Source organism: Hermetia illucens, chromosome 5 (genome assembly GCF_905115235.1).
Source record: "Hermetia illucens chromosome 5, iHerIll2.2.curated.20191125, whole genome shotgun sequence".
NCBI lineage: Eukaryota > Metazoa > Arthropoda > Insecta > Diptera > Stratiomyidae > Hermetia > Hermetia illucens.
Genome location: NC_051853.1, coordinates 114361433 through 114375883, shown reverse-complemented (window position 1 = coordinate 114375883; position 14451 = coordinate 114361433). Strand labels below are relative to the sequence as shown.

General features: G+C 43.9%; 1 protein-coding gene across 1 annotated transcript in view; it reads right to left on the bottom strand.

Annotated features, from left to right (window-relative positions):
- The window catches only part of LOC119657613, a 168080-nt gene extending 155632 nt beyond the window's left edge, over positions 1 to 12448 (bottom strand). The window contains exon 1 of the mRNA XM_038064613.1: positions 12002 to 12448. The gene's annotated coding sequence lies outside the window, so the exon portion shown is untranslated. The remainder of the gene's footprint in view (positions 1 to 12001) is intronic.
- Between the last annotated feature and the right edge of the window lie 2003 nt (positions 12449 to 14451).

Sequence of the window (14451 nt, the reverse complement as noted above, 5' to 3'; positions counted from 1 at the left end):
CACCTGTTACCGTCTGCCTTTTCGTACACCTGGCCATTAAGGTCGTCGGCAATGATGATATAGTCATCAGTAAGCACGTGACAAGTCATTCCATCGAGAAGTTGCCAGAAGGCATCTTCTTCGGCATTAGGTCGACCTGTCTGTGATGCGTATTCGGTGAAGAAGTGAATAATGCGATCAGCTCATATAATAGTGAGCTCCATCAGGCAATCATTATATCGTTCAACTTCTTTAATGGTATCACGAAAACTCTCCGAGATGGCAATGCCAACACCATATTGAGTGTGTGGGATACCAAGCTAGAGAAGTCTATAGACAGCGTTTGCGTTTTATGTCGCGGCTTTTGGCACCAAACCATCGGGTTTTTTTCCAGAGCGCAGATGTCAGTGTGCCTTTTCCGAAGGGATCTTCCGAGTTCCTTGGTCTTTTCAATTAGGGTGCCAACATTTAGCGTGTAGACACATATTTCTTTTATTCGTTTTGTTCGGACTCACTTGCTTACGTCCTGACGCCGTCCATGCGTCAAAAACCCTTGCCACGTCGACGGAGGTGGACGCCCTAGCATTTTTCCAAGGCTTGTTACGCGTCCGATCATTTTGTTTCTACGGACATTGGATACATTTTCTTGGTCGGTATGTCGCGGGACCTGTCACCAAGGAGATCAGGTAGGATTCAACATAGTGGGATAATTCCAACTATACTTTATTTATCTCTTTAACTGATCTCAGCATTTGATTTTTACTTTACTGAGTATAGTACGAAGGGTGTTGCGTCAAACCCTCCTTTTTTACCTGGGCTTGGGATCAGCATACTATGTTAATTGCATGTGAAGGAATTGATACGTATATACAAATAACTAACTTCATGCGAAGGTTACTTTATTGTAGTACGGTGGAATTGATATCTGATTGTGACGTCACATAAGTCTTAGAGGGCGGTAAAGTCGTATGAATTGAAATCTTCACCTTCTTGTTTGATAATGATAGTTGACCTTCCTTCGAACTAGAATTATACTCTATGATATCATCTGGACCTAATTTTGTACTTTTAGGAGGAACTTAAGGGGACTTTCGGACAAGCTTTCAAAATATGGTAATATATCATTAAAAGATTTTATTTAGCTGTAAAATTCACGTTTCTTTTAAATTTTTTGGTTCTTGTTTCAGTTTTTTTGAGCTCCCACACCTATATGTTTAACCGTATGTCGAAGACCAGTTTCGAAAGGTGTCCTTTCATTTGATACCTTACACGGTGTATTCAAAAAAAAAAAGTTGTACTTCCCTTTCGCATGTGAGTCCACTGGGGATTTACAGAACTCATGTTCTCACTAAATTTTGTGACAATAGGTCCAGCCGTTTCCGAGTAGAAAAGATGGACACACAACGTAAAATTTTTAAAAATTTAAAATTTCATTCATATACCCAGTTTCCCATATTACAAAAAAATTACATTCTCTTTCTTTAGGGAACATCACAATCCGAGGAAAAGGCATATGGATTTTTTTTTATCTTCAGCCTTTGCTTTGTTCAGAAGCGTCAGTTCGTCTGGATTGTTTGGCCCATCTGTCAAAGGCTTGATCTGGATGCAGTCGCGAGGCTTTTAGCCATCGTGCAGCGTATCATGCCACCTTTGTTGAGGCTGGCCTTTTGATCGTTTAGTATCGACATCGATGTTCAGGCCAATCTTGGCAAGTGAATTCTCCATATTGATCGGGGATATCCTCATTTCGGATGTGATCATGACGTGTTGTGCCACTGGTCCATTCCAACATATTTGTTACCAGTACCGCTAGGCTCAGTTCGGAAGGACACTGCGGTAAATTTTGGATTAGAGACTTTCCTTGATACATCGATTACAAAGAACGCCAACTGTAGAATACCGAGGAATGCGAGCAGCACCATTGGCTGATAGTATTGGTCGCAGAGGGTACCATTGACAGTAATGGTGCCTGTTTCGTTAGGATAAGTCGACAAAAATTATGTTTTATTCAGATTAAATCTGAGACTGATTTGCATGAGGTGATCATTGCTTTTTTGAACAAACTGCTCGTGATCAGCTTTGCTATGAGACGCTAGGAAAACATTATATGCATAAAAGAGGTTTTAAGGCGCTGAATGTCGAATGTCCGGTGCGGCAGTGTTCATAACAAGAACAAAGAGGAGTGGTGACACGGCGCTTCCTTGATGAACACAGACGGAAACATGAAGCGGTTTTGTTATGCTAGCCTTATTTTGAACTTCGCTTTTTGAACATCCTTTATTTGAGTTTTCCCTCACATACTGTCTTCTCTCTACCTAAAAAACAAGTGCAAAAGTAGCAATCCAGGGTAAGGAAATGTGTGAAATGTGATTTGAATTCCACTCGACCAAAAGTAGAATAGTCTGATCTAGTGGCTTATACACCTATGACCTCACAGAAATCCTATGGTTCCGCCAATCCGAAATCCAATGGCATTATGATGGTAAACACTCAACCGCACATAGTTGCTTTCTTCACCTTGTAATATTTTAGAATTGTAGTTTACTCAGATGTAGATAATGTATATTCCAAAACCGAATTGCTTTTCAATGGACCAGGAGTGTATCCATCACCACTAGGTAATCTTTAAAGACTCCGCATTTGTTGACATATCGCCTATTATACTACTTACATAGACTACCTTGGAATTAGTTTTCAAAACCGACATCGTATTCCGAGCGCAAACTCATTGACCGTAAAGCGTTGACTGGCTGAATGCTTGGGCTAACCAGACAAGCAACAGTTGACTGACGATGAGGCAGTAACGTCTAGAAAGTTTACAAACAAATGCCAGCTGTAGATAGTATCTATCGTGGCTTGGATATTATGGAAAAGTTGCAGCTTACACATAACAGGGATCTTAGCAGTAATAACATGTCACAGATAAGCTGGCGCAGATTTGAATTGCTGAGTTCCGATGCAGCTAGTCCCACTTGGATTGACGAATTCAAACTACGTGCAGATGCGAAACAGTGTTCCCGTGAGTACGTGGGAAATGAATCATCCATTAATACATTACTATATATATAACTTTGATTCAATACACATACCACTCATTCTATTCATTGGCTTGTTTTTGATATTATGCACAACATTTTAATCTTATTTAATTCATTGGCTCGATACTTTGTTACTAATCTTTAGGATTTTCAGTAAAACAATTCTCCTTACTCGCTTCTTGGAGAATCTTTTTTTTTGGGGGTAGGGTAGGTGAATGCATTTACGCACGCAGTGTTGGACTCCAGATTCGGTACGTCGTCGGACTACCAACTAAACACCTCCTCATCGCCAGAGAGCTAGCCTGGAACCGTTTGTCACATTACTTCGGGCTAGTCCCCGAACTCTTCCGCCTTGCGGAGCCTTCAAATCAGGGAATTTCTTTCACCAACGGGAGGGGAGAGGAGGAAGGGAACTGTCAGTTCAAGGAACCCCCTGCCATCTGGCTCCTCCAACGGTCGAGTTCTATCTTATTAGCAACGAGAAGGGCCCGAACGTAATTGGCAACACGGTTCCACCTGTCAGCAGTCCTCAGCATCTGGAGAGAGATCCCCTGTGTTTAAATAGAGCTGCTGCGTCGTCCACAACTCCATTGCAAAACACACAATCCGGAGAACGCGCCTTTCCAATCTTGTGCCGGTAAGACTGAAAACTTCCATACCCACTTAAAAAATGGGTAAGAAAATAGTCTCACCATGCTTCCGATTCAACCACGAACCTAAGTTGCCTCTAGTTTCATTTTGCCATGAGAGCTGCCACTCGTCTAGAGTTCGTTGCCGTTCTTTGCGGGCAACCACCTCCCTTGGCTCATCTCCCTTGCGCTTGTATATGGCCTGACGCTCCTTAGCAAGAAGGGCAACGGGGATCACTCCCGCGATCACCATCACGGCCGGTTCAGAGACAGTGCGGTACACAGACGCCACCCGCAAAGTTTCCCGTCTCTGTACTTGCACGAGGCGTTTACGATATACCTCCTTGTTAAGAGCTCCAGCCCATGTCTCTGCGCCGTAGAGAAGAACAGACTGCGTTGAACTCATCAGGAGACGTCGCCTGCTAGACGTAGGACCCCCAATGTTTGCCATTAGCCTACTTAACGCCGAAATTCCAGCCGCAGCCTTGTTCGCTGCTGTTTTGATTTGCTCAGAAAAGCTCATCTTTTGGTCAAAAGTTAACCCGAGGTACTTTACCGCTGATTTTGACTTGATTATCGACTCGCCGACTCGCCGTCATAGGTAGCGGAATTAAAGGCGTTTCTGACCTCAAGTGTTACGAGGAGCACCACCCGTCGAGTTCGGTGGCTATGTGGCTCTGCTAGTCGAACGGCGTCCACGACTTGCATGACAGCATCAATTGTGGATCTCCCTGCTCTAAAACCAAACTGCCGGAGAGATAAACCTCCGGCAGCGTGTATCGCTTCAGCGAGTTTACTTCTGATGAGCGTTTCGAGCACTTTCCCAGCAGTGTCAAGCATACATAATGGGCGGTATAAAGACGGCAATTCGGGGTCGCCTTTCCCTTTATGGATCAGCGCAAGCTTCGCAACCTTCCAACGAGCAGGGAAAATGCCCTCTTTCAGGCAAGCGTTGAATGCGCCGAGCAGTAGGTCTGGTCGGTGTTGGAATACCAGTTTGTATACATCTGCTGGAATACCATCGGGTCCTGGCGCCTTCTTGTTTTTCATAGAGAAGACTGCCTGTTCCAACTCTTTTATAGAGAAAAGTGGACAGTCCTCTGCGCTCTCCGCGCCGACGTCATCAACCCATACGGGGTGCGCAGGGAAGAGTGCCCTTACAATGCGGTCCATCTGCTTGACCATAAGTGAACAGGGTTTCCGCAGAGCCCCGATTTTTCGGGTTACCAGTTTGTAACCATCTCTCCACCGATCCCCATTCACCTCGTCGAACAGATCTTGTCAGCAGCGAGCTTTGCTCTTGTTAATTGCGCTGCGTCTCCTTTTGGCTGATTTGTACTCCATCATTAATATACATGCCTCCTCCCGGTCGCCTAGACGCTGTGTTAAGCGGCGGAGTCTGTGACACTCCTTTCGGAGCTCTGCGATTTCCACTGTCCACCAATACATGGAAGGTTTGCCGCGCCTCGATGTCTTCCTGGGCATGGAGGCTCCGCAGACCGTGGTTATCAGGTTCATAACTGAATTTACGACAGTGTCAGCTGCGGCGGCACCGCCCCCAGGAGTACCCTCCAGCATGGCCCCACCTGTTCCTTGCTCCTTGGAGAATCGGAATTAGCCTAGCTGATCGGAAAACAAGAGAGTTGGAGTTCGAATTTGTGAAACTTCAAGGCTAGCGGCAGCAACGAAAAATCGCGAGAATTGAATTCCGACATCAGTTCAAAAATAACGAAATAATATTAGGTGCAAGACTTTGCTTCTGATATTTTGCAAAGGATGGTTTTAGAGATAAGTATTGTCGAAATAAATATAGCCTTGGCCATAAATATGTGGGGAGCGATACCAGGCACCCGGAGAGAGAACGGCTGGCCACGAGGCGGGGTCGACTCGTCGTGATCGGTTGCGCCATTTTATTTTACCAATCCCCTGATTTGCATGTAGTCGTGAGGCCTTCAAATCTCCATCCAGCGTATCAAGCCACTGCTGCTCTGGCCAGATATCGATGTTTAGACCAATCTTGGCAAGTGAATTCTCATTTGCGCGAATTATATGACTATACCATCGAAGACGCTTACCTCACGATTTGTCTACGATCGATGCAACCCCATATCCCTGATATTCTCATTTCGAATGTGATCAAGGTGTGTCACGCCACTAGTCCAACGCAACATCTCCGTTTCTATTACCGTGAGACGACGTTCACTTTTTTTATAATCGGTCAACACTCAGAAATATAGTACGCTACAGCATGGACAGCATTGCGATACATTTTAGGTTTGAGACGTTCTTTGACACGTCGATCACAAAGAATGCCAGTAGTAGAACGCTACTTCATCCAGGTTGCACTGGACGATGAAATCTTGGTCTCAAACGATGTAAAAGCACTATTTCTTAGCATTTCAGGGAAAAGAAGCCCTGGGAAAGTTGGAAGAATGGATCGAACAGCATGATACTTTACTTTTAGGAATACATTTTACAAGACAACCAAAGACGTAGCTATTGGCGACCCATTATCCCCACTATTAAGTAAAATTTGCATGGTAGGCCTAGAAAGGAAAATGGAGTCTAGTTGACCAAACTTAGAGTTTGGTTACGCTACGTGAATGTTGTTTTGGCCATTGTAAAAAGGGAGATAGGCAAGATATGATTGACCAAACCAACAAGTGGCACCCTAATACGAATATAAAATAATCACGATGAAAGAGGAGTAAAATGGTAGAATTACCTCCCTCGACATCAAAATACTAAAGAAGAAAAACAGTTTCGAATTCGACATATATTAAAAACAAGTCAGGAAACCGGAAGCTGAACGCTTCAGGTATGAAAGGTTTTGTGTATTTCATTTATAAAGAGATTTGAGTGCGCATTTGTCCCATTAGCATGTAGCACGTAAAATATGCATATATTATGTGAAAATTTCCATTTTCAAGTGATATTGACATTCATAGTCTTGAATTTGCAGAGAAACGACAGTTTTGCCTAGTATAACTTTGTTAGTAATAGTGCGATTTTCACCAAATTTGGCAGGATCATGGTCTATGCTGTACCCTACATTGCTGTGATTCTAGGGTGAACCTAAGGGTGGTTTTCCTGTCAATTACTAAAAATTATAGTAATGTACTATCATTAACTTTATTTGAACAGTTATCGGTATGGAGAGTATTTCAGAGCCTAGGCACCATATAGTGGCAGCCCCTTGACTTTTTCAGATTTTTCGGTTGAGTAGTTTCTGAGAATTGGTTCGTTAAAAAAATGATCACTTTCAACCCCCCGTACTCCCCACTTTTTCAACAAATGTCAAAACTAAGACCGGCTTCGAAAAGTACTAACTAACGCATGACTATATTTGATGAAAAAAAAATGTTCACCCCCTTTTTGCATGTATGGGGACCCCCCCTTAAATTCGATGTAAAAGGATGTAACTCACTTCATGCGTGAGCGTTCACATTCTCCACCTTTCCACCAAATTTGGTGCCAATCGCTACAATCTTCTCCGAGAAAAATGTGTGTGACGGACAAACAGAATAAAATTATAAATAATATAATATTGGAATAAAAAAATTGAAGGTGAATATAATCAACCCGGAGAGGAGACACCCGCCCAGACGTTGGATGATAACACAACATCTGGTTCCCATTAGCAAGAGTGTCGGCGAGAAGACGCCAAGGTAAATATTGGAAGCGACTCATTTAAGGGGAGCAGTAAAGTAATGCGATCCTCGACAGCGAAGCCTGATAATGCTCACAAAATTAGCCAAAGCGCCTCGATGAAGGATGCGAGTAGTGAGCCTGAAGCGATAACTAAGCTAGGGACGATGATAAAAAACCTTATGGAGTATGTAAATGCTCAACATAATGTCCAGCACGCGATTAAAGATCAATTGCGTGCTATTAGAGCTGCGTATCTTGAACTACAAGAGGGACTAAAAGAAAGTAGTGAAGGTCAGAAACAGGGTGAAACTACAGCACTGCCGTCAACGTCTAGAGTGCTCCCATCTAGGGGCAGCCCCTTCACTATTAAAGATGCACAACGTATACTGGGCACAAAGGAAATTCCGGAGCCCCGTAAAAGACTGAGAGAGTTTAATGGGGAAGGGGAATCTCCTCAATGCAGCGAAAAACGCAAAATGGAGAAAACGCCTCCACGGCAAATTCGCGAAAGACTACCAGACTCTACAGCGAAAGACGGTAAGTGCAATCAAGGTTCCACTTGGACTAAGGTGGAAAAGAAGAACAAGCTGCAGAAGAGAAGCCAAAGGCCCAATGCGCTAATAATAACAAAAACAAGGGAGCTTACGTACGCTGATATCCTGCGCAAGGTCAAAACAGATACCTCGGTAACAGAGTTAGGGGAGAGTGCGCATAAGGCGAACGCAGAAGGGCGATCTATTGCTGGAATTTAAACCAAGTGAAAACAAGTCAGGAGATTTGCAGAAAAAAATCGAGCCGTCGCTGGGTGAGGCAGCACAAGTGAAGCTCAGCCAAAATCGTGTAGTTATTGAGTGTAAAGACTTGGACGAGATTACAAGAAGAAATTTGTCAAGCCCTACGATCCCAGCTGGGAATGCAGTCGGTCCAGGAGCGAGATATTCTACGGTTAAGGAAGGCATATGGCGGCACACATACTGCGGCCAAAAGGACTATCACTGCTAGTAAAGTTCGGATTGGCTGGGTCGTTTGCCGACTACGAGAGCAGATAACTCTGAAAAGATGCTTCAGGTGTTTGGAATTTGGGCACGTGGCGAAAAAATGTGCTAGTGTTCACGATAGCTCCGACCTGTGTCGAAAATGCGGAAAAAAGGCCACATTGCAAAAGTTTGCGAAGAAAATCCCAATTGTTTGTTCTGCAGGCAAATAAACGACATTGACGAATCACAGGCGGCAGCACATGTCCGGTGTATAGGAAGGCGATCAACACTATGCGCAAATGAGGTTCCTACAGCTAAACCTGAGCAATTGTCAAGCGGCTCAGGACCTGCTCTCCCAGACGATTTAGGAAAACAAAATCGAAAAATAGTTGCTATTATCTGCGAGCAGTACAAAAATCTAGACAGTGGTGTTTGGATCGCGGATAAGAGCGGAAAGGCAGCGATATGGACATGCGGAAATCGGGCCATAGAAGGAACCACGAAGATCCCCGAAAATGGCTTCACTAGAGCAAAAATAGACAGAATATCTATTTACAGCTGTTATGCGGCTCCAAGCCTTACGACGGAAGAGTTCCATTCTTTGATGGAGAGGCTAGTAACGAATGCACACAACCATAGCCCTAAGATAGTGGCTGCCGATTTCAACGCATGGGCTGAAGAATGGGGCAGCCGAGAAACGAACGCAAGAGGACGTATATTACTCGAAACTCTTTCTCGTCTGAATCTTGTAGTTGCTAACACTGGATGCGTGAACACTTTCCGTAAGAGAGAAATGGGGTCCGTGATAGATGTCACTTTTGTTAGCGATGTTTTAGCTAAGGATCTGCAGAGGTATGTCAATGAAGAATATACACATAGCGACCGCCAGGCCATCATTTTTGAAATCAGACATGGTAAACGAATGAAATGGTCTCGGACGAGAGCTGAAAAGTGGGCAGCTAATAATTTTGACGAGGAGTTTTTCGAAGAAGTTCTGCAGCAAAATATAGAGCTTGAAGGAAGCGCAGAAAATGAAACTTTACAGATTGGCGAAAAGTTGCGACGAGCATGTGATGCATCCATGCCAAGGTATGTTGTATCCCAGAAGCGAATTCCGAACTTTTGGTGGAATTCTGAAATCGGAGAATGCCGCAAGGCCTGTCTCAAGGCCAGAAGGCGCAGTCAGCGAAATAGAAACCGATCTGGATACGAGTAATTACTTGAAGAATATAAAAACGCTCGGAAGAAATTACATGTGGTCATCATAAAAAGTAAAAGAGAACACTGTGTAATGAAGCTGACATGAACCCTGGGGTGGCGCCTATAAAACCATAATATCAAAAGTTAAAGGCAAACGTTCCCCACCGATTTTCTGCTCTAAATATATTTGCCGAGGCGTTCACCACATGCCTTAAAGAAGGAGCATTTCCTACACAATGGAAGAAGCAGAAATTAATTCTAGTCCCCAAGACAAACAAACCTGTGGGTGAAGCTTCATCCTACAGGCCGATATGCCTCCTAAATAATACTGGCAAACTATTCGAACGAGTAATCTATACCAGATTAATTCGAATTGATGAAAAGGATGGCGGACTCTCCGAAAATCAGTTCGGTTTTCGAAAGGGGAGGTCTACAACCGATGCACTTATCCTAGTAGCTAACACAGCTAAGACCGCACTTGACGAGGGCAAATGTTATGCAGTGATTACACTTGATGTGAAGAATGCCTTCAATTCCACTAGATGCTGCAAGATACTTGAGTCCCTAATCAACTTAGGCGTGGCGAAGTACCTGGTGCGTATCGTTGCCGACTTCCTAATCGATAGGATTCTGTGCTGCGAATCAGATGAAGGAATGAAATCATACCAAACATGCGGAGTTCCACAAGAGTCTGTCCTAGAGCCACTCTTGTGGATTATTATGTATAACGGGGTACTGACCCTAGACCTTCCTACTGGTGTGGTCTACATTGGTTTCGCGGACGATATTGGTGTGACGGTTATTGCACGCCTTCTCGAAGAAGTCGAGCTTTATGCAAATGAAGGAGTCTATTAGATTAAATCCTGGTTAGAGAATGCTGTTCTACAGCTCGAAGAGCAAAAGACGGAAGTAGTACTTATTACCAAGCGGAGAAAGTGCACTTCCATGAAGATTAAAGTTGGAACGCAAACAATTCATTCCAAGCCTGCAGTTAAGTACTTAGGTGTAATGATTGTCCAGAGATTAAATTTTAGATTGCATGTGGAGGGTGCGGCAGCCAAGGCATATAACATCGGAGCGCTGGTTGCGAGAATGCTACCAAATATAGGTGGCCCAAGGCGGGGCATTATTTCGAAGGTAGTCAGTTCGATCCTACTGTATGCAGTCCCAGTATGCAAATAAGATAAAGATTGGAGCTGCGTACTCCGAACATGTTGCGTTTACAGAACCATATCCACTTGCGTGATAGCAGGAATGTTCCCGATTGAGATTCTGGCGAACCTCACCGGAGAATCTCCTGCCCGTCGGCGACAGTTCGCACGAGCTGAAATTGTCGCGGAATGGCAAGAGAAGTGGGACGAGTCAGAAAAAGGCCGTTGGACTCACAAAATCATATGGGATATCCGGAAATGGATGGAGTGACCTCATGGCGAAGAAGGTTTCGACCTAACTCAATTCTTGGGCGGACACGGAGACTATCGAGCTTATCTGTATCGATTTGGGCTTGATGATTCGCCATATTGCCCACAGTGTCCAAACATTCCAGGGGATGCAGAACACGTCTTTTTTCACTGCCCTAGCTTCGAAGCCCAAAGGGCTACATTAGAAGCTACAACCGGGGAGCACTTTACACCCGAAAATATCATGGAATTTATGGTGAAAGCCAAGAGGATATGGACCTAAGTTGAAAAAGTGATTGTAACCATTGGAAAGAGCTTAGGCAGGAAGAAGTCATCCGAAAGAATGAACGCGAGAGGAACACGAATATTGACATGAGCGCAGAATAAATTCTGATCCAGTTCCGCGACGTAATACCAAATGGGAGTCCCGCGGGGAGAGTGGAAGGGAAAGGAGGTGGTTTTATTGGGTAAGAGTCTCATATAACCATGTGGCAGGAGCCTGCGGTAGCTTTTGAAGCTTTCCACCTTCCATCGGGAAAAAAAAACAGACAGACGGACAGACAGTAAACCGATTTTACACAAAACCCTAATTAGCGAGTACACAATGTACTATCGTCAGAACGTTTAACCACTCACACCGGCAAAAAGTGGCCGCTTACCTCATGGTGTACAGAGTTTCGTCTACACCTCGCACCAAAGATACAGGCACTGAAAATGGATTTCGGCTAACTCTAATCCATAGCTTAATAAGGAAGATGCAAGATACGAAGGAACGAAATCGTCTAACAACTTTGTTCGAACAAGGGCGGATAACATACACAACGGAAACATTCTCAGTCCTACGATGATTCTTGGGCAAAGAAGGCATCGAAGCAATAGGATCAAGCAGGATTCACACGCTCAAAGGGCAATAACCAAGAGGAACAGTGACATCTACAGGAAGCCCTGCGAAGATTTCCCACGTACCTACGTCATCTTACGGCAGTTTTGTATTCTTTATCTTTTTAGTTTGTACTCTCTTCCTTCTATCAATACTAAGCGCGCAAAGTACCGATACAGGTACAGAGAATGTGAATTTCATAGAACTCGACCAAAAGTAGGATAGACTGCTCTAGTGGCTTACATACCTATGTCCTTACAGAAATCCTATGATTCCGCCAATGCAAACTCCACATCATGATGGTAAGCATTCAACCGCACATATGTAGTTACTCTCATCACCTTGTAACACTTGTGCACTTTTAATTTACTCAGATGGAGATAATGCGCACTCCGAAACCGAAACGCTTTTCAATGGACCAGAAGTGTCTCCGCCACCACAAGGTGGTCTTCAAAGACTTCGCAGTTGTTAACGCATCGCCTGTTATACTGTTTAGGTTAGCTCCGATTTAGCCGATTTAGCAACAACGCCGAATTTCTTGAAATCGAACTCACGCTTTCAAGCCGCCACCGGATTTCAAGCGCAAACTCATTGACCGTAAAGCGAAATCTGCACTTAGTGCCCGTTGGGTGGTTACTTGAGCTAACCAGGTAAGCGACAGCTGACTGAGGATGAGGCAGTAACGTCTAGAAAGTTTACAAACAAATACCAGCTGTAGGAAAGATACATATATGATGATATGGTGGCTTTGGCTAGTATGGAGTGCTGCCGGCTTATACAACTGGTATCTACGTAGTATTACCATGTCACGGATAAATTGGCGAATACTTGAATTGCTGAATTCCGATGCGCAGCTCCGTTGCGACTATTCACACTTATATTGCCATACTGAAGCCATGTGCAGATGCGAAACAGTGTTCCCGTGTGCACGTGGGTGACAAAGAAACTCCAACTCTTCTCTCTTAAGGGGTTCATTCCGTGTGTCGGATCTGCGGAATCGATTTTTTTTTTTGCATGAAATGTATCTAGATATATTATAGAACATATGGGAAAAGTGATTTTTTGATATTCGGAGCCATTCGGAAATTATACAGGATGCGGCAGCATAACTTTTTTAAAATGCGCGCCACTCAGTTAGTTGATGTCATAGCGGAGCGCTAGTGGTCTCGTTCAAGAGGGGATACTGTAAAGTTTTGTCCCGACACGGTTCAGTCGCCATCATGCGTTGGAATAGTGAGGAGCGTGCCTTTGCCGTTGAGGTTTACTTTTCAAGCGGATGTTTGGTTATTGCAACACAGCGTGCATTTCGGAATCGCTTTAATTTAGCCCCGTTGGCTCCCGTTTGCTCCCGTCCCAGACCGCAAATCAATTGTTACATGGGTCACTACATTCAGACAAACTGCAAGTGCGACAAAAGGAAGAACTGGAGTCCCTCGGCCGTTAGATCACCTGAGAACATTGAAGCAGTGAGAGCGTCAATGTTGCGATCGCCACGGCGTTCTGCGCGCAAACACGCATCTGCCCTTGGACTATCCGATCGTTCTGTGAGAAGAATTCTTCGTGATGATCTTCATTTTCATCCCTATAAGATGGCGATAGTGCAGGAACTTTCAGAACGTGACTTCAATTCTTGGATGAACGCGTGTGAGCTTATTCTTGATGTCGTCCCCGGGGGTGCTATTGTTTTTTTTAGCGATGAAGCCCATTTTCATTTGTGTGGGTCGGTTAACAAACAATACATGCGCTACTGGGCTGACACCAACCTTCGAGAATTGCATCAAAAGCCTTTGCATTCACCCAAAGTCACACTGTGGTGTGCAATTTCCTCAGCTGGAATTATTGGTCCCTGGTTTTTTGAGGAAAATGAGGTTACAGTGACAGTGGATTCGGACCGGTACGTAATCATGCTACAGAATTTTTTTTTCCCACGGCTAGAAAATTTGGATTTGGGGGACACTTGGTTCCAACAAGACGGTGCAACAGCATACACTTCAAGAGCATCGATAGCTATTTTGAGGGAACACTTTCCAGAGCGCCTTATCTCAATTAGAGCCGATTTGGAATGGTCGACACGCTCTCCCGATTTGTCCCCTTGTGATTTTTTTCTATGGGGTTTTTTGAAATCCCGTGTTTATGTGAACCGTCCAAAAACCCTACAAGATTTGAAGACCAACATCCAAGAAGAAATTGCCACCATAACACCTGATATGCTAACAAGAGTGATGACAAACGCCAGAAGTCGGTTTACGCAATGTATGGAGAATGGGGGACGTCACCTTACAGATTTGATCTTCAAAACAATGTAAATAAAAACTTTTGACATTATAAAAAATAAATAAATATTTTCCGATGCATACAATAGTTTTTATTGAGTTTTGAAAAAAGGAAGTTATGCTGCCGCACCCTGTAGTAATAAGTGAAATGCCAGATTTATGTCGATCGCTCTAATAAAGCGCGTATTTATCGGTCCGAATGACGTTCGAATGAATTCGTTAAAAGGCAAGGAATTGAGGTCAAGGCTGTACATGTGTTTCTTGAAGAAACTTGTCAATTAACACTTTATCGCTAAAAACCACATCCTACTTTTCAATTGCCTTTTTCTCGAAACCGCGTATTGAAAATCTGCTGCTACCATAGCCCAAAATTTATCCAACGAAATTCTTTGAAATTTTCACGACTTATTCAGAATACATTTCT